This window comes from Oncorhynchus keta, chromosome 18 (genome assembly GCF_023373465.1).
Source record: "Oncorhynchus keta strain PuntledgeMale-10-30-2019 chromosome 18, Oket_V2, whole genome shotgun sequence".
Taxonomy (NCBI): domain Eukaryota; kingdom Metazoa; phylum Chordata; class Actinopteri; order Salmoniformes; family Salmonidae; genus Oncorhynchus; species Oncorhynchus keta.
Genome location: NC_068438.1, coordinates 48,113,935 through 48,136,413, shown reverse-complemented (window position 1 = coordinate 48,136,413; position 22,479 = coordinate 48,113,935).

The following is a 22,479-nucleotide window of genomic DNA, read 5'->3' as shown; positions in this document are numbered from 1 at the left end:
TTGGGTTGGTCAGTGTTTTCAGCCCTGTGTTTTGGGTTGGTCAGTGTTTTGGGTTGGTCAGTGTTTTCAGCCCTGTGTTTTGGGTTGGTCTGTGTTTTCCTCCCTGTGTTCTGGGTTGGTCAGTGTTTTGGGCCCTGTGTTTTGGGTTGGTCAGTGTTTTGGGTTGGTCAGTGTTTTGGGTTGGTCAGTGTTTTCAGCCCTGTGTTTTGGGTTGGTCAGTGTTTTGGGCCCTGTGTTTTGGGTTGGTCAGTGTTTTCAGCCTTGTGTTCCGGGTTGGTCAGTGTTTTCCGCCCTGTGTTTTGGGTTGGTCAGTGTTTTCAGCCCTGTGTTTTGGGTTGGTCTGTGTTTTCCTCCCTGTGTTTTGGGTTGGTCAGTGTTTTCAGCCCTGTGTTTTGGGTTGTTCACTGTTTTGGGTTGGTCAGTGTTTTCCGCCCTGTGTTTTGGGTTGGTCAGTGTTTTCAGCCCTGTGTTTTGGGTTGGTCACTGTTTTGGGTTGGTCTGTGTTTTCCTCCCTGTGTTTTGGGTTGGTCAGTGTTTTGGGCCCTGTGTTTTGGGTTGGTCATTTTTTTGTTGGTCAGTGTTTTGGGCCCTGTGTTTTGGGTTGGTCAGTGTTTTCAGCCCTGTGTTTTGGGCCCTGTGTTTTGGGTTGGTCAGTGTTTTCAGCCCTGTGTTTTGGGTTGGTCACTGTTTTGGGTTGGTCAATGTTTTCAGCCCTGTGTTTTGGGTTGGTCAGTGTTTTCAGCCCTGTGTTTTGGGTTGGTCAGTGTTTTCAGCCCTGTGTTCGGGTTGGTCATTGTTTTCAGCCCTGTGTTTTGGGTTAGTCAATGTTTTCAGCCCTGTGTTTTGGGTTGGTCAGTGTTTTGGGCCCTGTGTTTTGGGTTGGTCAGTGTTTTCAGCCCTGTGTTTTGGGTTGGTCAGTGTTTTCAATCCTGTGTTTTTAGTTGGTCAGTGTTTTGGGTTGGTCAGTGTTTTCCGCCCTGTGTTTTGGGTTGGTCAGTGTTTTCAGCCCTGTGTTTTAGGTTGGTCAGTGTTTTGGGTTGGTCAGTGTTTTCAGCCCTGTGTTTTGGGTTGGTCAGTGTTTTGGGTTGGTCAGTGTTTTCAGCCCTGTGTTTTGGGTTGGTCTGTGTTTTCCTCCCTGTGTTCTGGGTTGGTCAGTGTTTTGGGCCCTGTGTTTTGGGTTGGTCAGTGTTTTGGGTTGGTCAGTGTTTTGGGTTGGTCAGTGTTTTCAGCCCTGTGTTTTGGGTTGGTCAGTGTTTTGGGCCCTGTGTTTTGGGTTGGTCAGTGTTTTCAGCCCGGGTTGGTCAGTGTTTTCCGCCCTGTGTTTTGGGTTGGTCAGTGTTTTCAGCCCTGTGTTTTGGGTTGGTCTGTGTTTTCCTCCCTGTGTTTTGGGTTGGTCAGTGTTTTCAGCCCTGTGTTTTGGGTTGTTCACTGTTTTGGGTTGGTCAGTGTTTTCCGCCCTGTGTTTTGGGTTGGTCAGTGTTTTCAGCCCTGTGTTTTGGGTTGGTCACTGTTTTGGGTTGGTCTGTGTTTTCCTCCCTGTGTTTTGGGTTGGTCAGTGTTTTGGGCCCTGTGTTTTGGGTTGGTCATTTTTTGTTGGTCAGTGTTTTGGGCCCTGTGTTTTGGGTTGGTCAGTGTTTTCAGCCCTGTGTTTTGGGCCCTGTGTTTTGGGTTGGTCAGTGTTTTCAGCCCTGTGTTCTGGGTTGGTCAGTGTTTTCAGCCCTGTGTTCTGGGTTGGTCAGTGTTTTCAGTCCTGTGTTTTGGGTTGGTCAATGTTTTCAGCCCTGTGTTTTGGGTTGGTCAGTGTTTTCAGCCCTGTGTTTTGGGTTGGTCAGTGTTTTCAGCCCTGTGTTTTGGGTTGGTCAGTGTTTTCCGCCCTGTGTTTTGGGTTGGTCAGTGTTTTCAGCCCTGTGTTTTGGGTTGGTCAGTGTTTTCAGCCCTGTGTTTTGGGTTGGTCAGTGTTTTCAGCCCTGTGTTTTGGGTTGGTCAGTGTTTTCAGCCCTGTGTTTTGGGTTGGTCAGTGTTTTCAGCCCTGTGTTTTGGGTTGGTCAGTGTTTTGGGCCCTGTGTTTTGGGTTGGTCAGTGTTTTCAGCCCTGTGTTTTGGGCATGACCATTTTGTGTCGGAATAAAGCGCATTTCTCCGTGAACCCTCTGCTCTCTGCGCCTGATTCCTACCTTCCCCTCCTAGTCATCCATTTCTTTGCCCTGACATAGTCCCAGTCGGAATTAAATAGAACGTTGCGGGCCCTGCCCACCTGTGGGGAAGACACCTGTGCGGGCCCTGCCCACCTGTGGGGAAGACACCTGTGGGGATGACACCTGTGGGGAAGACATGATTACCTTGTTTAACCCATTGGCTCACAGCAAAAACCTTTTTTCAAACAAAATGTTCTTGTTGTCTGCTTGTTTTAGTCAATTGCAAAACTGTATTTGAGAAAAGTACAACAAAGTCTGAAGATGACTTTTCAACGTTGACTGCTCCCGAGCGTTCACACTAAAAGTAATGTTGTAGTGCTTACCTCATGCTGCTTTTCATGATGGCGCTAACCTTAGCCATGTGTGTGCTAGCTAGCTAGCTACCAAGCAGAACATTAAGCTAGCCAAGACCAACAACACAAAGAAACAAGACTATAAAGTGTTTTTACAAATGGACTATATTAAACAAGTTAAATATATTACATTTGATTTAAATGTTTTCCACACACAAAGCTACATGTAGCCTACTTGGATACCGGGCCCCTGCTATTTCCTACTATCCCACACCAAATAGCCTGAAGCCACAGGGCTCTTCTCGCAGACGGAGGGAGGTGGAGGGAGACGGAGGGAGGTGGAGGGAGATGGAGGGAGGGAGGTGGAGGGAGATGGAGGGAGGGAGGTGGAGGGAGACGGAGGGAGGTGGAGGGAGACGGAGGTGGAGGGAGACGGAGGTGGAGGGAGACGGAGGTGGAGGGAGACAGAGGGAGGGAGGGAGGGAGGGAGGGAGGGAGGGAGGGAGGGGGAGGAGGGAGGGAGGGAGGTGGAGGGAGACGGAGGGGGAGGAGACAGAGGGAGGGAGGGAGGTGGAGGGAGGGGGAGGGAGGTAGAGGGAGGGAGGGAGGTGGAGGGAGGTAGGGAGGGAGGTGGAGGGAGGGAGGGAGGGAGGGAGGTGGAGGGTGGGAGGGAGGGAGGGAGGGAGGGAGGGAGTGAGGTGGAGGGAGGGAGGGAGAGAGGTGGAGGGAGGGAGGTAGAGGGAGGGAGGTGGAGAGAGGGAGGGAGGTGGAGGAAGGGAGGGAGGTGGATGGAGACAGAGGGAGATGGAGGGAGGGAGGTGGAGGGAGATGGATGGAGGGAGGTGGATGGAGACGGAGGGAGGTGGAGGGAGGTAGATGAAAATAGCTTCTGTGACAATGCATCCCCAGGAGAGCGGTGTGAAAAGGTATTCAGAGGAGCTCTTATAGAGGCTGAGAACGGATGGGGGGAGTCATGAGAGAATGGGAGGAAGTGACAGCATGATCCTACCCCCCCAACACAGAGAGCGTAAAGATGCCTTCTGTGCACCGTTTTCAGATGCTAGCAATGCCAAAAGTCGTGGGTTTGATTCCTGTTGACGACACCCATAGGTAAAATGTATGCGGTCATCACTGTAAGTTGCTTTGGATAAAAGCGTCTGCTATTGTGTGGTGAGAATTCAAATGTAAATTGTACTCTAAAATGGTGGACGGACACACTGGTGGTAGATGATGTGAGTTAATTAAGGATCCTCCCCCTTTTTCCCCCAATTTTCACCTAAAATGACATGCCCAAAACTAACTGCCTGTAGTTCAAGACCTGAAGCAAGGATATGCATATTCCTGGTACCATTTGAAAGCAAACACTTTGCAGTTTGTGGAAATGTGATGTGAATGTAGGAGAATATAACACATTAGATCTGGTAAAAGATCATGTAAAGAAAAAAAGAAAAAAATGTGTACCATCATCTTGCAAGAGAAAGGCCATAATGTATTATTCCAGCCCAGGTGCAATTTAGATTTTGACCACTAGATGGCAGCAGTATATGAGCAATGTTTTAGACTGGTCCAAAGAACCATTGCATTTCTGTTCAACATGTTGTATCAAGACTGCCCAAATGTGACTAATTTGTTTACTAAAAGCTTTTCAAGTTCATAACTTTGCACTCTCCTCAAACAATAGTATTGTAATATTTCACTGTAATAGCTACTGTAAATTGGACAGTGCAGTTAGATTAACAATCATTTAATCTTTCTGCCCATATCAGATATGTCTATGTCCTGGGAAATGTTCTTGTTACTTACCACCTCATGCTAATCACATTAGCTCAACTGTCCTGAGGGAGGGACACCGACCTGTAAAAATCCACCCTAAACCACTAATATTAGCATGAAGTGGACATTGTGTTTCTTTTACCTGTTACGTGTAGGTAGATCTGTGATCCTGAAGGAAAGGACAGACACCATGAAATGAAGCAAATTATAACTATTGAGACACAATCCTGAGTTGCGATCCTGATTGGCACAACGGTCTAAGGCGTCACGACAGACCCGGGTTCGATTCTGGGCTGTATCACAATTGGCGTGATCGGGAGTCCCATAGGGCGGTGCACAATTGGCCCAGCATCATCCGGTTAGAGGAGGGTTTGGCCGGGGTAGGCCTTCATTGTAAATAAGAATTTGTTCTTAACTGACTTGCCAAGCTACATTTTAAAAAGAACAATCGATGACTCACTCAGCCCTGAACAGGACCTCTAAATATGGGCACAGAGCCCTGAACAGGACCTCTAAATATGGGCACAGAGCCCTGAACAGGACCTCTAAATATGGGCACAGAACCAACTTTCACCAACCAACCAGGAATGAGAGCTTAGTCTTCACCTTTTATGGGATTAACAACCCAACACATCTTATTCTTCACCCTAGTTAAAGTACACACATTTCAGAGGAGAGAAAAATCATGTCTTGTTCATCATCCTAATTAAAGTACACACATTTCAGATGAGAGAAAAATCACGTCTTGTTCATCATCCTAATTAAAGTACACACATTTCAGATGAGAGAAAAATCACATCTTGTTCATCATCCTAATTAAAGTACACACATTTCAGATGAGAGAAAAATCACATCTTGTCAATGAGGGAAAATGCTTTGATACCATAAACAACAATTATTCATCACAACCCCGACAGGAATGGCACCCTATTCCCTATATAGTGCACTACTTTTGACCAACCTTATGGGCAATAGTCAAAAGTAGTGCACCATAAAGGGAATAGGGAGCCATAGGGAACTCATATCTCAGCGCCTTCTCATTAGTTGTGCGACTAACTTCCCCCTGAACAGTGCCTCTTGTGATTTATTTAAAATATAGACATTCCTACACTCCCCTCTCTCTCATTAATACAGCCCCTCAGTGGATGTAGCTGGCAGAGCAGACAGAATGGATGGAGCTGGCAGAGCAGAGCAGACAGAATGGATGGAGCTGGCAGAGCAGAGCAGACAGAATGGATGGAGCTGGCAGAGCAGACAGAATGGATGGAGCTGGCAGAGCAGAACAGACAGAATGGATGGAGCTGGCAGAGCAGAGCAGACAGAATGGATGGAGCTGGCAGAGCAGAACAGACAGAATGGATGGAGCTGGCAGAGCAGAGCAGACAGAATGGATGGAGCTGGCAGAGCAGAACAGACAGAATGGATGGAGCTGGCAGAGCAGAGCAGACAGAATGGATGGAGCTGGCAGAGCAGAGCAGACAGAATGGATGGAGCTGGCAGGCAGAACAGACAGAATGGATGGAGCTGGCAGAGCAGAGCAGACAGAATGGATGGAGCTGGCAGAGCAGAGCAGACAGAATGGATGGAGCTGGCAGAGCAGAGCAGACAGAATGGATGGAGCTGGCAGAGCAGAACAGACAGAATGGATGGAGCTGGCAGAGCAGAGCAGACAGAATGGATGGAGCTGGCAGAGCAGAGCAGACAGAATGGATGGAGCTGGCAGAGCAGAGCAGACAGAATGGATGGAGCTGGCAGAGCAGAGCAGACAGAATGGATGGAGCTGGCAGAGCAGAGCAGACAGAATGGATGGAGCTGACAGCAGCATGGAGCAGAGCAGAGATGGATGGAGCTGGCAGAGCAGAGCAGAATGGATGGAGCTGGCAGAGCAGACAGACTGGATGGAGCTGACAGACTAGAGCAGACAGACTGGGTGGAGCTGGCAGAGCAGAACAGACAGAATGGATGGAGCTGGCAGAGCAGAGCAGACAGACTGGATGGAGCTGGCAGAGCAGAGCAGACAGACTGGATGGAGCTGGCAGAGCAGAGCAGACAGACTGGATGGAGCTGGCAGAGCAGACAGACTGGATGGAGCTGACAGACTAGAGCAGACAGACTGGGTGGAGCTGGCAGAGCAGAACAGACAGAATGGATGGAGCTGGCAGAGCAGAGCAGACAGAATGGATGGAGCTGGCAGAGCAGAGCAGACAGAATGGATGGAGCTGGCAGAGCAGAGCAGACAGAATGGATGGAGCTGGCAGAGCAGACAGAATGGATGGAGCTGGCAGAGCAGAGCAGACAGAATGGAATGAGCTGGCAGAGCAGAGCAGACAGACTGGATGGAGCTGGCAGAGCAGACAGAATGGATGGAGCTGGCAGAGCAGAGCAGAATGGATGGAGCTGGCAGAGCAGACAGACTGGATGGAGCTGACAGACTAGAGCAGACAGACTGGGTGGAGCTGGCAGAACAGAGCAGAGCAGAATGGGTGGAGCTGGCAGAGCAGACAGACTGGATGGAGCTGACAGACTAGAGCAGACAGAATGGATGGAGCTGGCAGAACAGAGCAGAGCAGAATGGGTGGAGCTGGCAGAGCAGACAGACTGGATGGAGCTGACAGACTAGAGCAGACAGACTGGGTGGAGCTGACAGACTAGAGCAGACAGACTGGGTGGAGCTGACAGACTAGAGCAGACAGACTGGGTGGAGCTGGCAGAACAGAGCAGAGCAGAATGGGTGGAGCTGGCAGAGCAGACAGACTGGATGGAGCTGACAGACTAGAGCAGACAGACTGGATGGAGCTGACAGACTAGAGCAGACAGAATGGATGGAGCTGGCAGAACAGAGCAGAGCAGAATGGGTGGAGCTGGCAGAGCAGACAGACTGGATGGAGCTGACAGACTAGAGCAGACAGACTGGGTGGAGCTGGCAGAGCAGAGCAGACAGAATGATGATGATTCCCACTCAGAGAGAGCAGCAGGTGCCCGCTACGCCACTTTGTTCAATGAGGTGAGGTCCTCGGGTAAATAGGTCCTGTTTTGGGATTGTCATTGTTTGTTGTTGTTGTTGACGATGGAACAGAACGGCAGAAGTATTACCAAGGATGTGTGATCATCGGGTGTGACTCAGTTTTAGCGGGGAATGTAAGCATGCCAAGGAAGTGATGCATTAATGATGCATTAATTGAGTTATGTCATCACGTGGTTGACGTTAATGACAGCTCTATGTAGACTGACAAAAAAACGTAGTTACCGCGCCCCAGAGCAGGAGACAGAGGTCTGATTGACAGCCAGGTGGTGTCCACACACACACACACACACACACACACACACACACACACACACACACACACACACACACACACACACACACACACACACACACACACACACACACACACACACACACACACACACACACACACACACACACACACACACACACACACACACACACACACACACACACAGGTTGGGCAGGAGCCATTGTGAAGGAGCCTGTGGAGAACCAGCTGGGGTGCAGCCGAGACAAAGTGCCAGGATGTGGTCATGAGATCCTAATCTTTGCCATTTGGAAACGCTCTTCTGCTTTTCACAGAAAGAAAGTCCCTGGTCTCCGGATCTGGCACCCCTGCCTAGAGTACAATGCTGTGATAGATACAGAACCAGGCTGTTTTTTCCCCTTGGAATGAGTAAGGAAGGGATTTGGTATAAATGAATTATGGTCCGGTTGATGGATGAGAACAATGAGAAAAGGGAATACAGCCTCTTAACCGTGGCACTGTTTTAGTGTTTCATAATGGCTGTATCCGAAAAGGCACCCGTAGGACTCTGGCCAAGAGTAGTGCACTATATAGGGAATAGGGTGCCATTTTGGGTTAAAAGTAGTGCACTATATAGGGAATAGGGTGCCATTTTGGGTTAAAAGTAGTGCACTATATAGGGAATAGGGTTCCCTTTGGAACGCATACAATATTTACGGTGTGTTTGTGATTACAGCTTCACAATGCCTTCTTAGCGTCGTCCAGTGGACTTTTTGTATTTTATTTAGTCTTTTATAAACTAGCCTTGAGGGCCGGTCTGTTGGTGTTGTTGTGCCAACTATTCATGTTTAGCTTCACTATGAGCAATGGAGTTGGAAAAGAGCACAAAGACACAGAATTTGACTGTTTTCCTGTTACTTGTTGGGGGGTTATAATCTGGGCAAGAGTAAATGACTGGCAATCAAGACCACTCTTCAAGCTCTTTCTCTCATAGAGCAAAGCCAAAGAGAGGTTTACGTGTCTGACAGTAAAAGATTTCACTTTTAGCCCGGTGTATCGCTAAGCAACATCAGACTGTTCACCCTCATATGCTTTCCCAATACTACAGAAACATACACTGAGTATACAAAACATGAAGAACTCTTTTGGGTTCCAGGTAGAACTCTTTTGGGTTCCAGGTAGAAACCCTTTGGGTTCCAGGTAGAACTCTTTTGGGTTCCAGGTAGAAACCCTTTGGGTTCCAGGTAGAACTCTTTTGGGTTCCAGGTAGAAACCCTTTGGGTTCCAGGTAGAACTATTTTGGGTTCCAGGTAGAAACCCTTTGGGTTCCAGGTAGAACTCTTTTGGGTTCCAGGTAGAAACCCTTTGGGTTCCAGGTAGAACTCTTTTGGGTTCCAGGTAGAAACCCTTTGGGTTCCAGGTAGAACTCTTTTGGGTTCCAGGTAGAAACCCTTTGGGTTCCAGGTAGAACTCTTTTGGGTTCCAGGTAGAAACCCTTTGGGTTCCAGGTAGAAGGTCTGTCCAACGCTGGTCCGACCAAGCTGATTCCACACTCCAAGACTGCTTCCATCACGTGGACTGGGATATGTTTCGTATTGCGTCAGATAACAACATTGACGAATACGCTGATTCGGTGTGCGAGTTCATTAGAACGTGCGTTGAAGATGTCGTTCCCATAGCAATGATTAAAACATTCCCTAACCAGAAACCGTGGATTGATGGCAGCATCCGCGTGAAACTGAAAGCGCGAACCACTGCTTTTAATCAGGGCAAGGTGACTGGTAACATGACCAAATACAAACAGTGCAGCTATTCCCTCCGCAAGGCAATCAAACAAGCTAAGCCTTAGTATAGAGACAAAGTAGAGTCACAATTCAACGGCTCAGACACAAGAGGTATGTGGCAGGGTCTACAGTCAATCACGGACTACAAGACGAAAACCAGCCCAGTCACGGACCAGGATGTCTTGCTCCCAGGCAGACTAAATAACTTTTTTGCCCGCTTTGAGGACAATACAGTGCCACTGACACGGCCTGCAACGAAAACATGCGGACTCTCCTTCACTGCAGCCGAGGTGAGTAAAACATTTAAATGTGTTAACCCTCGCAAGGCTGCAGGCCCAGACGGCATCCCCAGCCGCGCCCTCAGAGCATGCGCAGACCAGCTGGCCGGTGTGTTTACGGACATATTCAATCAATCCCTAGACCAGTCTGCTGTTCCCACATGCTTCAAGAGGGCCACCATTGTTCCTGTTCCCAAGAAAGCTAAGGTAACTGAGCTTAACGACTACCGCCCCGTAGCACTCACTTCCGTCATCATGAAGTGCTTTGAGAGACTAGTCAAGGACCATATCACCTCCACCCTACCTGACACCCTAGACCCACTCCAATTTGCTTACCGCCCAAATAGGTCCACAGACGATGCAATCTCAACCACACTGCACACTGCCCTAACCCATCTGGACAAGAGGAATACCTATGTGAGAATGCTGTTCATCGACTACAGCTCGGCATTCAACACCATAGTACCCTCCAAGCTCGTCATCAAGCTCGAGACCCTGGGTCTCGACCCCGCCCTGTGCAACTGGGTACTGGACGTCCTGACGGGCCGCCCCCAGGTGGTGAGGGTAGGCAACAACATCTCCACCCCGCTGATCCTCAACACTGGGGCACCACAAGGGTGCGTTCTGAGCCCTCTCCTGTACTCCCTGTTCACCCACGACTGCGAGGCCACGCACGCCTCCAACTCAATCATCAAGTTTGCGGACGACACAACAGTGGTAGGCTTGATTACCAATAACGACGAGACGGCCTACAGGGAGGAGGTGAGGGCCCTCGGAGTGTGGTGTCAGTAAAATAACCTCACACTCAACGTCAACAAAACTAAGGAGATGATTGTGGAATTCAGGAAACAGCAGAGGGAACACCCCCTATCCACATCGATGGAACAGTAGTGGAGAGGGTAGTAAGTTTTAAGTTCCTCGGCAGCAGCGCCTCTTCAACCTCAGGAGGCTGAAGAAATTCGGCTTGTCACCAAAAGCACTCACAAACTTCTACAGATGCACAATCGAGAGCATCCTGGCGGGCTGTATCACCGCCTGGTACGGCAACTGCTCCGCCCACAACCGTAAGGCTCTCCAGAGGGTAGTGAGGTCTGCACAACGCATCACCGGGGGCAAACTACCTGCCCTCCAGGACACCTACACCACCCGATGTTACAGGTGGTGATCATCAATAAAGATCATCAAGGACAACAACCACCCGAGCCACTGCCTGTTCACCCCGCTATCATCCAGAAGGCGAGGTCAGTACAGGTGCATCAAAGCTGGGACCGAGAGACTGAAAAACAGCTTCTATCTCAAGGCCATCAGACTGTTAAACAGCCAACACTAACATTGAGTGGCTGCTGCCAACACACTGACACTGACTCAACTCCAGCCACTTTAATAATGGGAATTGATGGGAAATGATGTAAAATATATCACTAGCCACTTTAAACAATGCTACCTAATATAATGTTTACATACCCTACATTATCCATCTCATATGCATACGTATATACTGTACTCTATATCATCTACTGCATCCTTATGTAATACATGTATCACTAGCCACTTTAACTATGCCACTTTGTTTACATACTCATCTCATATGTATATACTGTACTCTATATCATCTACTGCATCCTTATGTAATACATGTATCACTAGCCACTTTAACTATGCCACTTTGTTTACATACTCATCTCATATGTATATACTGTACTGCATCCTTATGTAATACATGTATCACTAGCCACTTTAACTATGCCACTTTGAGCCTATGCTGCTCTGTACCATCACTCATTCATATATCCTTATGTACATATTCCTTATCCCCTTACACTGTGTATAAGACAGTAGTTTTGGAATTGTTAGTTAGATTACTTGTTGGTTATCACTGCATTGTCGGAACTAGAAGCACAAGCATTTCGCTACACTCGCATTAACATCTGCTAACCATGTGTACGTGACAAATACAATTTGATTTGATTTGAACGGCTTTAATAATAACCATAATATTCTAATCATGTCACTGTGAGAGGCATGACTGTTCTGCCTTATGACTATGTGACCATGCTGGTCATTTATGAACATTTGAACATCTTGGCCACGTTCTGTTATAATCTCCACCCGGCACAGCCAGAAGAGGACTGGCCACCCAACATAGCCTGGTTCCTCTCTATGTTTCTTCCTAGGTTTTGGCCTTTCTAGGGAGTGTTTCCTAGCCACCGTGCTTCTACACCTGCATTGCTTGCTGTTTGGGGTTTTAGGCCGGGTTTCTGTACAGCACTTTGAGATATCAGCTGATGTACGAAGGGCTATATAAATACATTTGATTAACTCACCGACGCTAACATGAAAAAACTCAGTGTTATATCAACGCTGAGGCTAACGCTAATAAACTCACTGACGCTAACATGAAGAAACTCAGTGTTATATCAACGCTGATAAACTCAATACACTAGCTCTTGTCCAAGGCGTTAAGTGAGGCTTGCTGATGCTGGTGCTGGATCAGCAAGACGCACATAATGCCCTGGACCAGAGCTACCAGTGTACCCCTGTGTTAATCAATCTCTGGGGCAGAACAGCACTGGTCTTTGGGATGTTGCTGACCGTGTGATCCATTTCTGGACCAGGGAAAACAGTACTTTGGGTGTCAGGATGGGAAGGCGGTAGCTAGTGACGCTAAACTAGCTTCCCTACAGCTACATCTCTTCCTGATCATTCTATCACACATCCCTCGTAGAGCTGACTCTGTGTCAAAGCCATCATGGCCTCAGGGTGAAGTGGAACGTGTGAGACAGAATATTGCTATAATTACTTCCTGCCATAATAATATATGCCATTTCTTTTTCCAAAGCGACTTACAGTCATGTGTGATACATTCTACGTATGGGTGGTTCGAACCCACTACCCTGGCGTTACAAGCGCCATGCTCTACCAACTGTGCTCAGAAGGACCAGGGTGATTTTCTTCTAGAAAAGCATCAAAGTGGCATTCTGGGAATTGGTACATCCATTTGTGGCGGAAGGACTACTTTGTTGTTTTTGGAATACCTGATTGGCCCTCAGGCCTACCTACCTAGCCTGTACCCAATAACTAGCCAATCTGTAAGGGCCTAAAAAAATGTTTTAGGAGAAATCTGGAGCATCATCAGCTTATCCAAGGATAATAAACCATCTACACTGAATACGCAAAACATTAAGAACCTGACATACACTGACCAGGTGAATCCAGGTGAAAGCTATGATCCCTTATTGATGTCACTTGTTAAATCCACTCCAATCAGTGTAGATGAAGGGGAGGAGACAAGTTAAAGCAGGACTTTTTAAGCATTGAGACAATTGAGACATGGATTGTGTCTGTGTGCCATTGAGAGGGGGAATGAACGAGTCAAAATATTGAAGTGTCTGCTAAATGCCATATCATTATTATACCCTGAGTGTACAAAACATTCCATGACCCCCGCCGCGCCCCAGCCTCCCAGGGTATGGACTCTCAAGGTGTCGAAATTTTGAATTTTTATAAAATATTGAATTTGGCCTTTACTACTTTTGCCCAGAGAAACGCATCGAATAACCCTCCAGCCAGACAATGTCACGGCCCATAACCCTCCAGCCAGACACCCTACAGCCCATAACCCTCCAGCCAGACAATGTCACGGCCCATAACCCTCCAGCCAGACACCCTACAGCCCATAACCCTCCAGCCAGACAATGTCACGCCCATAACCCTCCAGCCAGACACCCTACAGCCAGACACTCTATAGCCCATAACCCTTCAGCCAGACACCCTATAGCCCATAACCCTTCAGCCAGACACCCTATAGCCCATAACCCTTCAGCCAGACAATGTCACAGCCCATAACCCTACAGCCAGACACCCTACAGCCCATAACCCTCCAGCCAGACAATGTCACGGCCCATAACCCTACAGTCAGACACCCTACAGCCCATAACCCTCCAGCCAGACAATGTCACGGCCCATAACCCTACAGCCAGACACCCTACAGCCCATAACCCTTCAGCCAGACAATGTCAGCCCATAACCCTACAGCCAGACACCCTACAGCCCATAACCCTTCAGCCAGACAATGTCAGCCCATAACCCTACAGCCAGACACCATACAGCCCATAACCCTTCAGCCAGACAATGTCACGGCCCATAACCCTCCAGCCAGACACCCTACAGCCCATAACCCTCCAGCCAGACAATGTCACGGACCATAACCCTCCAGCCAGACACCCTACAGCCAGACACCCTACAGCCAGACACTCTACAGCCCATAACCCTACAGCCAGACACTCTACAGCCCATAACCCTACAGCCAGACACCCTACAGCCAGACAGCCTACAACCAGACACCCTACAGCCAGACACCCTACAGCCAGACAGCCTACAGCCAGACACCCTATAGCCAGACACCCTCCAGCCAGACACCCTACAGCCAGACACCCTACAGCCAGACACCCTACAGCCAGACAGCCTACAGCCAGACACCCTATAGCCCATAACCCTACAGCCAGACACCCTACAGCCAGACACCCTACAGCCAGACACCCTACAGCCAGACACCCTACAGCCAGACACCCTATGGCCCATAACCCTACAGCCAGACACCCTACAGCCAGACACCCTACAGCCAGACACCCTATAGCCCATAACCCTACAGCCAGACACGCTACAGCCCATAACCCTCCAGCCAGACACCCTACAGCCAGACACCCTACAGCCAGACACCCTACAGCCAGACACCCTACAGCCAGACACCCTACAGCCCATAACCCTCCAGCCAGACAATGTCAGCCCATAACCCTCCAGCCAGACAATGTCACAGCCCATAACCCTCCAGCCAGCCACCCTACAGCCAGACACCCTACAGCCAGACACCCTACAGCCCATAACCCTCCAGCCAGACAATGTCACGGCCCATAACCCTCCAGCCAGACAATGTCACGGCCCATAACCCTACAGCCAGACCCCCTACAGCCCATAACCCTCCAGCCAGACACCCTACGGCCAGACACCCTACAGCCAGACACCCTACAGCCAGACACCCTACAGCCAGACACTCTATAGCCCATAACCCTACAGCCAGACACCCTACAGCCCATAACCCTCCAGCCAGACACCCTACAGCCAGACACCCTACAGCCAGACACCCTACAGCCAGACACCCTCCAGCCAGACACCCTACAGCCAGACACCCTACAGCCAGACACCCTACAGCCCATAACCCTACAGCCAGACACCCTACAGCCAGACACCCTACAGGCCATAACCCTACAGCCATAACCCTACAGCCAGACACCCTCCAGCCAGACACCCTACAGGCCATAACCCTACAGCCATAACCCTACAGCCAGACACCCTACAGGCCATAACCCTACAGCCATAACCCTCCAGCCAGACACCCTACAGCCAGACACCCTACAGCCAGACACCCTACAGCCAGACACCCTCCAGCCAGACACCCTACAGCCAGACACCCTACAGCCCATAACCCTACAGCCAGACACCCTACAGCCAGACACCCTACAGGCCATAACCCTACAGCCATAACCCTACAGCCAGACACCCTCCAGCCAGACACCCTACAGCCAGACACCCTACAGGCCATAACCCTACAGCCATAACCCTACAGCCATAACCCTACAGCCAGACACCCTACAGCCATAACCCTACAGCCAGACACCCTACAGCCCATAACCCTTCAGCCAGACAATGTCACGGCCCATAACCCTACAGCCAGACACCCTACAGCCCATAACCCTTCAGCCAGACAATGTCACGGCCCATAACCCTACAGCCAGACACCATACAGCCCATAACCCTTCAGCCAGACAATGTCACGGGCCCATAACCCTCCAGCCAGACACCCTACAGCCCATAACCCTCCAGCCAGACAATGTCACGGACCATAACCCTCCAGCCAGACACCCTACAGCCAGACACCCTACAGCCAGACACTCTATAGCCCATAACCCTACAGCCAGACACTCTACAGCCCATAACCCTACAGCCAGACACCCTACAGCCAGACAGCCTACAACCAGACACCCTACAGCCAGACACCCTACAGCCAGACAGCCTACAGCCAGACACCCTATAGCGAGACACCCTCCAGCCAGACACCCTACAGCCAGACACCCTACAGCCAGACACCCTACAGCCAGACAGCCTACAGCCAGACACCCTATAGCCCATAACCCTACAGCCAGACACCCTACAGCCAGACACCCTACAGCCAGACACCCTACAGCCAGACAGCCTACAGCCAGACACCCTATGGCCCATAACCCTACAGCCAGACACCCTACAGCCAGACACCCTACAGCCAGACACCCTATAGCCCATAACCCTACAGCCAGACACGCTAACAGCCCATAACCCTCCAGCCAGACACCCTACAGCCAGACACCCTACAGCCAGACACCCTACAGCCAGACACCCTACAGCCAGACACCCTACAGCCCATAACCCTCCAGCCAGACAATGTCACGGCCCATAACCCTCCAGCCAGACAATGTCACGGCCCATAACCCTCCAGCCAGCCACCCTACAGCCAGACACCCTACAGCCAGACACCCTACAGCCCATAACCCTCCAGCCAGACAATGTCACGGCCCATAACCCTCAAGCCAGACAATGTCACGGCCCATAACCCTACAGCCAGACCCCCTACAGCCCATAACCCTCCAGCCAGACACCCTACAGCCAGACACCCTACAGCCAGACACCCTACAGCCAGACACTCTATAGCCCATAACCCTACAGCCAGACACCCTACAGCCCATAACCCTCCAGCCAGACACCCTACAGCCAGACACCCTACAGCCAGACACCCTACAGCCAGACACCCTCCAGCCAGACACCCTACAGCCAGACAGACAGCCCATAACCCTACAGCCAGACACCCTACAGCCAGACACCCTACAGCCAGACACCCTACAGGCCATAACCCTACAGCCATAACCCTACAGCCAGACACCCTACAGGCCATAACCCTACAGCCATAACCCTACAGCCATAACCCTACAGGCCATAACCCTACAGCCATAACCCTCCAGCCAGACACCCTCCAGCCAGACAATGTCACGGCCCATAACCCTACAGCCAGACCCCTACAGCCCATAACCCTCCAGCCAGACACCCTACAGCCAGACACCCTACAGGCCATAACCCTACAGCCATAACCCTACAGCCAGACACCCTACAGCCAGACACCCTACAGCCAGACACTTATTGATGTCAGTTGTTAAATCCACTCCAATCAGTGTAGATGAAGGGAGGAGACGAGTTAAAGCAGGACTTTTTAAGCATTGAGACAATTGAGACATGGATTGTGTCTGTGTGCCATTGAGAGGGGAATGAACGAGTCAAAATATTGAAGTGTCTGCTAAATGCCATATCATTATTATACCCTGAGTGTACAAAACATTCCATGACCCCCCCGTGCCGCCCCCAGCCTCAATTCGTCAGGGTATGGACTCTACAAGGTGTCGAAATTTTTGAATTCTTTTTATAAAATATTGAATTTGGCCTTTACTACTTTTGCCCAGAGAAACGCATCGAATAACCCTCCAGCCAGACAATGTCACGGCCCATAACCCTCCAGCCAGACACCCTACAGCCCATAACCCTCCAGCCAGACACCCTACAGCCCATAACCCTCCAGCCAGACAATGGGCCCATAACCCTCCAGCCAGACACCCTACAGCCAGACACTCTATAGCCCATAACCCTTCAGCCAGACACCCTATAGCCCATAACCCTTCAGCCAGACACCCTATAGCCCATAACCCTTCAGCCAGACAATGTCACGGCCCATAACCTCCAGTCAGACACCCTACAGCCCATAACCCTCCAGCCAGACAATGTCACGGCCCATAACCCTACAGCCAGACACCCTACAGCCCATAACCCTCCAGCCAGACAATGTCACGGCCCATAACCCTACAGCCAGACACCCTACAGCCCATAACCCTTCAGCCAGACAATGTCACGGCCCATAACCCTACAGCCAGACACCCTACAGCCCATAACCCTCCAGCCAGACAATGTCACGGACCATAACCCTCCAGCCAGACACCCTACAGCCAGACACCCTACAGCCAGACACTCTACAGCCCATAACCCTACAGCCAGACACCCTACAGCCAGACAGCCTACAACCAGACACCCTACAGCCAGACACCCTACAGCCAGACAGCCTACAGCCAGACACCCTATAGCCAGACACCCTCCAGCCAGACACCCTACAGCCAGACACCCTACAGCCAGACAGCCTACAGCCAGACACCCTATAGCCCATAACCCTACAGCCAGACACCCTACAGCCAGACACCCTATAGCCCATAACCCTACAGCCAGACACCCTACAGCCAGACACCCTACAGCCAGACAGCCTACAGCCAGACACCCTATGGCCCATAACCCTACAGCCAGACACCCTACAGCCAGACACCCTATAGCCCATAACCCTACAGCCAGACACCCTACAGCCCATAACCCTCCAGCCAGACACCCTACAGCCAGACACCCTACAGCCAGACACCCTACAGCCAGACACCCTACAGCCCATAACCCTCCAGCCAGACAATGTCACGGCCCATAACCCTCCAGCCAGACAATGTCACGGCCCATAACCCTCCAGCCAGACACCCTACAGCCAGACACCCTACAGCCAGACACCCTACAGCCCATAACCCTACAGCCAGACACCCTACAGCCAGACACCCTACAGCCAGACACCCTACAGGCCATAACCCTACAGCCAGACACCCTACAGCCAGACACCCTCCAGCTAGACACCCTACAGCCAGACACCCTACAGCCAGACACCCTACAGGCCATAACCCTACAGCCAGACACCCTACAGCCAGACACCCTACAGCCAGACACCCTACAGGCCATAACCCTACAGCCAGACACCCTACAGCCAGACACCCTACAGCCAGACACCCTACAGCCCATAACCCTACAGCCAGACACCCTACAGCCAGACAGCCTACAGCCAGACACCCTACAGCCAGACACCATACAGCCAGACAGCCTACAGCCAGACACCCTACAGCCAGACACCCTACAGCCAGACACCCTACAGGCCATAACCCTACAGCCAGACACCCTCCAGCCAGACACCCTACAGCCAGACACCCTACAGCCAGACACCCTACAGGCCATAACCCTACAGGCCATAACCCTACAGCCAGACACCCTACAGCCAGACACCCTACAGCCAGACACCCTACAGGCCATAACCCTACAGGCCATAACCCTACAGCCAGACAGACAGCGCCGTTTAAGACCCGTGGTCTACCTAATAATAGCCTGGAACAATGGAACAATCTAAATAGAATATAATAGAATAATAGAATAATCTAAATTTATAATCTATAGAATAATCTAAATTTAAAAAACGCCCATTCTGCCACCCCATGCATGCTAAACTACTGTCACGCCTTGGTCTTAATATTTTGTGTTGTTTTTTTTTGTAGGCATTGGGATTGTGGTTGATTAGGGGTGTGTCTAGCATAGGCTTGGCTGCCTGAGGCGGTTCTCAATCAGAGTCAGATGATTCTCATTGTCTCTGATTGGGAACCATATTTAGGTAGCCTGGGTTTCACTGTGTATTTTGTGTTCCTGTCTCTGTGTTAGTTGTTCACCAGACAGGCTGTATAGGTTTTCACGTTCCGTTTGTTGTTTTGTTATATTTATAAGTTATTTCATGTACGCTATTCTACATTAAAGACATGAGTAACTACCAATTTGGTCCGCTTCTCCTACAACAGAAGAACACCGTTACAACTACATTATCCAGCAGACAATAACATGGCCATAAACTACATTATCCAACAGACAGCAACATGGCCATAAACTACATTATCCAGCAGACAACAACATGGTCACAAACTACATTATCATACAGACAACAATATGGCCATAAACTACATTATCTAACAGACAGCAACATGACCACAAACTACATTATCTAACAGACAGCAACATGTCCATAAACTACATTATCTAACAGACAGCAACATGGCCATACACTACATTATCTAACAGCCAGCAACATGGCCATAAATGACATTATCATACAGACAATAACATGGCCATAAACTACATTATCCAACAGACAATAACATGGCCATAAACTACATTATCTAACAGACAATAACATGGCCATAAACTACATTATCCAACAGACAATAACATGGCCATAAACTACATTATCCAACAGACAATAACATGACCATAAACTACATTATCCAACAGACATTAACATGGCCATAAACGACATTATCCAACAGACAATAACATGGCCATAAACGACATTATCCAACAGACAATAACATGGCCATAAACTACATTATCTAACAGACAATAACATGACCATAAACTACATTATCCAACAGACAATAACATGGCCATAAACGACTCTATCATACAGACAATAACATGGCCATAAACTACATTATCTAACAGACAGCAACATGGCCATAAACTACATTATCTAACAGACAGCAACATGGCCATAAACTACATTATCCAACAGACAATAACATGGCCATAAACAACATTATCCAACAGACAATAACATGGTCATAAACTACACTATCCAGTAAAATGTGTCAAACCATGTCTCTCTTCCTGTATCTTCAGCAGCCCACATGCATTTTCAGCAGTCCCTAACCAATGCTTGTTGTGGTTTCTGACATGGTTTCTTTAACTAGAGGGCTAGTACAGTACTTTTTTTCTTTTCGGGATTGTGTTCTCTGGAAGCATTTATTTTGACATTCTGCGAATGTATATTTTCAAAAGCATTACTGTGTGTCGTTCGGTGTCACTCCAACCAAAAACGATGGGAAGCTTACAATTATATTGTAGCAAAGCCCTTAATCCCATTTGGTTAAAACATGAATTCATCCTCCCATAGTTTGAAGGGGAAATAAACAAGATGTATTCTGTCAACGCCACACTCTGTCTCTCTTGTGAACAGATGGGCTTCTGGTAACGCTGTTATTCAATTCAGACGGCTGACAAATTGGTTTGCTTTAAATTAGATTTCATGCCATAAAAAAAAATGTTAAAAATAAAAAAAACATGCTTGAACTGGTTTCCATTGCCATAGGGAAGACATGTGGAAGGTCGCTGTGGGGAGTTCAAGCAGCAGTTGGGACAATAGATGGCTTCCAGAGCTTTATACTAACACAATAGACGAGCTGTTTAAAATTAATAAGGGCTCAAAAGAGTCTTGAAAGCCAGTCTCTTTTACCTTGCCTCACCTTACCTTACCTTACCTTACCTCACCTTACCTTACCTTACCTCACCTTAACTTACCTCACCTTACCTTACCTTACCTTACCTCACCTTACCTCACCTTACCTTACCTCACCTCACCTTACCTTACCTTACCTTACCTTACCTTACCTTACCTCACCTTAACTTACCTCATCTTACCTTACCTCACCTTAACTTACCTCACCTCACCTTACCTCACCTTAACTTACCTCACCTCACCTTACCTTACCTTACCTACCTTACCTTACCTTACCTTACCTTACCTCACCTCACCTTACCTTACTTCACCTTACCTCACCTTACCTTACCTCACCTTAACTTACCTCACCTTACCTTACTTTACCTCACCTTAACTTACCTCACCTTACCTTACCTTACCTTACCTTACCTTACCTTACCTCACCTCACCTTACCTCACCTTAACATTACATTACATTTAAGTCATTTAGCAGACCCTCTTATCCAGAGCGACTTACAAATTGGTGCATACACCTTATGACATCCAGTGGAACAGCCACTTTACAATAGTGCATCTAAATCATTTTAGGGGGGTGAGAAGGATTACCCCCTATCCTAGGTATTCCTTGAAGAGGTGGGGTTTCAGGTGTCTCCGGAAGGTGGTGATTGACTCCACTGTCCTGGCGTCGTGAGGGAGTTTGTTCCACCATTGGGGGCCAGAGCAGCGAACAGTTTTGACTGGGCTGAGCGGGAACTGTACTTCCTCAGTGGTAGGGAGGCGAGCAGGCCAGAGGTGGATGAACGCAGTGCCCTTGTTTGGGTGTAGGGCCTGATCAGAGCCTGGAGGTACTGAGGTGCCGTTCCCCCTCACAGCTCCGTAGGCAAGCACCATGGTCTTGTAGCGGATGCGAGCTTCAACTGGAAGCCAGTGGAGAGAGCGGAGGAGCGGGGTGACGTGAGAGAACTTGGGGAGGTTGAACACCAGACGGGCTGCGGCGTTCTGGATGAGTTGTAGGGTTTAATGGCACAGGCAGGGAGCCCAGCCAACAGCGAGTTGCAGTAATCAAGAAGGGAGATGACAAGTGCCTGGATTAGGACCTGCGCCGCTTCCTGTGTGAGGCAGGGTCGTACTCTGCGGATGTTGTAGAGCATGAACCTACAGGAACGGGACACCGCCTTGATGTTAGTTGAGAACGACAGGGTGTTGTCCAGGATCACGCCAAGGTTCTTAGCGCTCTGGGAGGAGGACACAATGGAGTTGTCAACCGTGATGGCGAGATCATGGAACGGGCAGTCCTTCCCCGGGAGGAAGAGGAGCTCCGTCTTGCTGAGGTTCAGCTTGAGGTGGTGATCCGTCATCCACACTGATATGTCTGCCAGACATGCAGAGATGCGATTCGCCACCTGGTCATCAGAAGGGGGAAAGGAGAAGATTAATTGTGTGTCGTCTGCATAGCAATGATAGGAGAGACCATGTGAGGTTATGACAGAGCCAAGTGACTTGGTGTATAGCGAGAATAAAGAGGGCCTAGAACAGAGCCCTGGGGGACACCAGTGGTGAGAGCGCGTGGTGAGGAGACAGATTCTCGCCACGCCACCTGGTAGGAGCGACCTGTCAGGTAGGACGCAATCCAAGCGTGGGCCGCGCCGGAGATG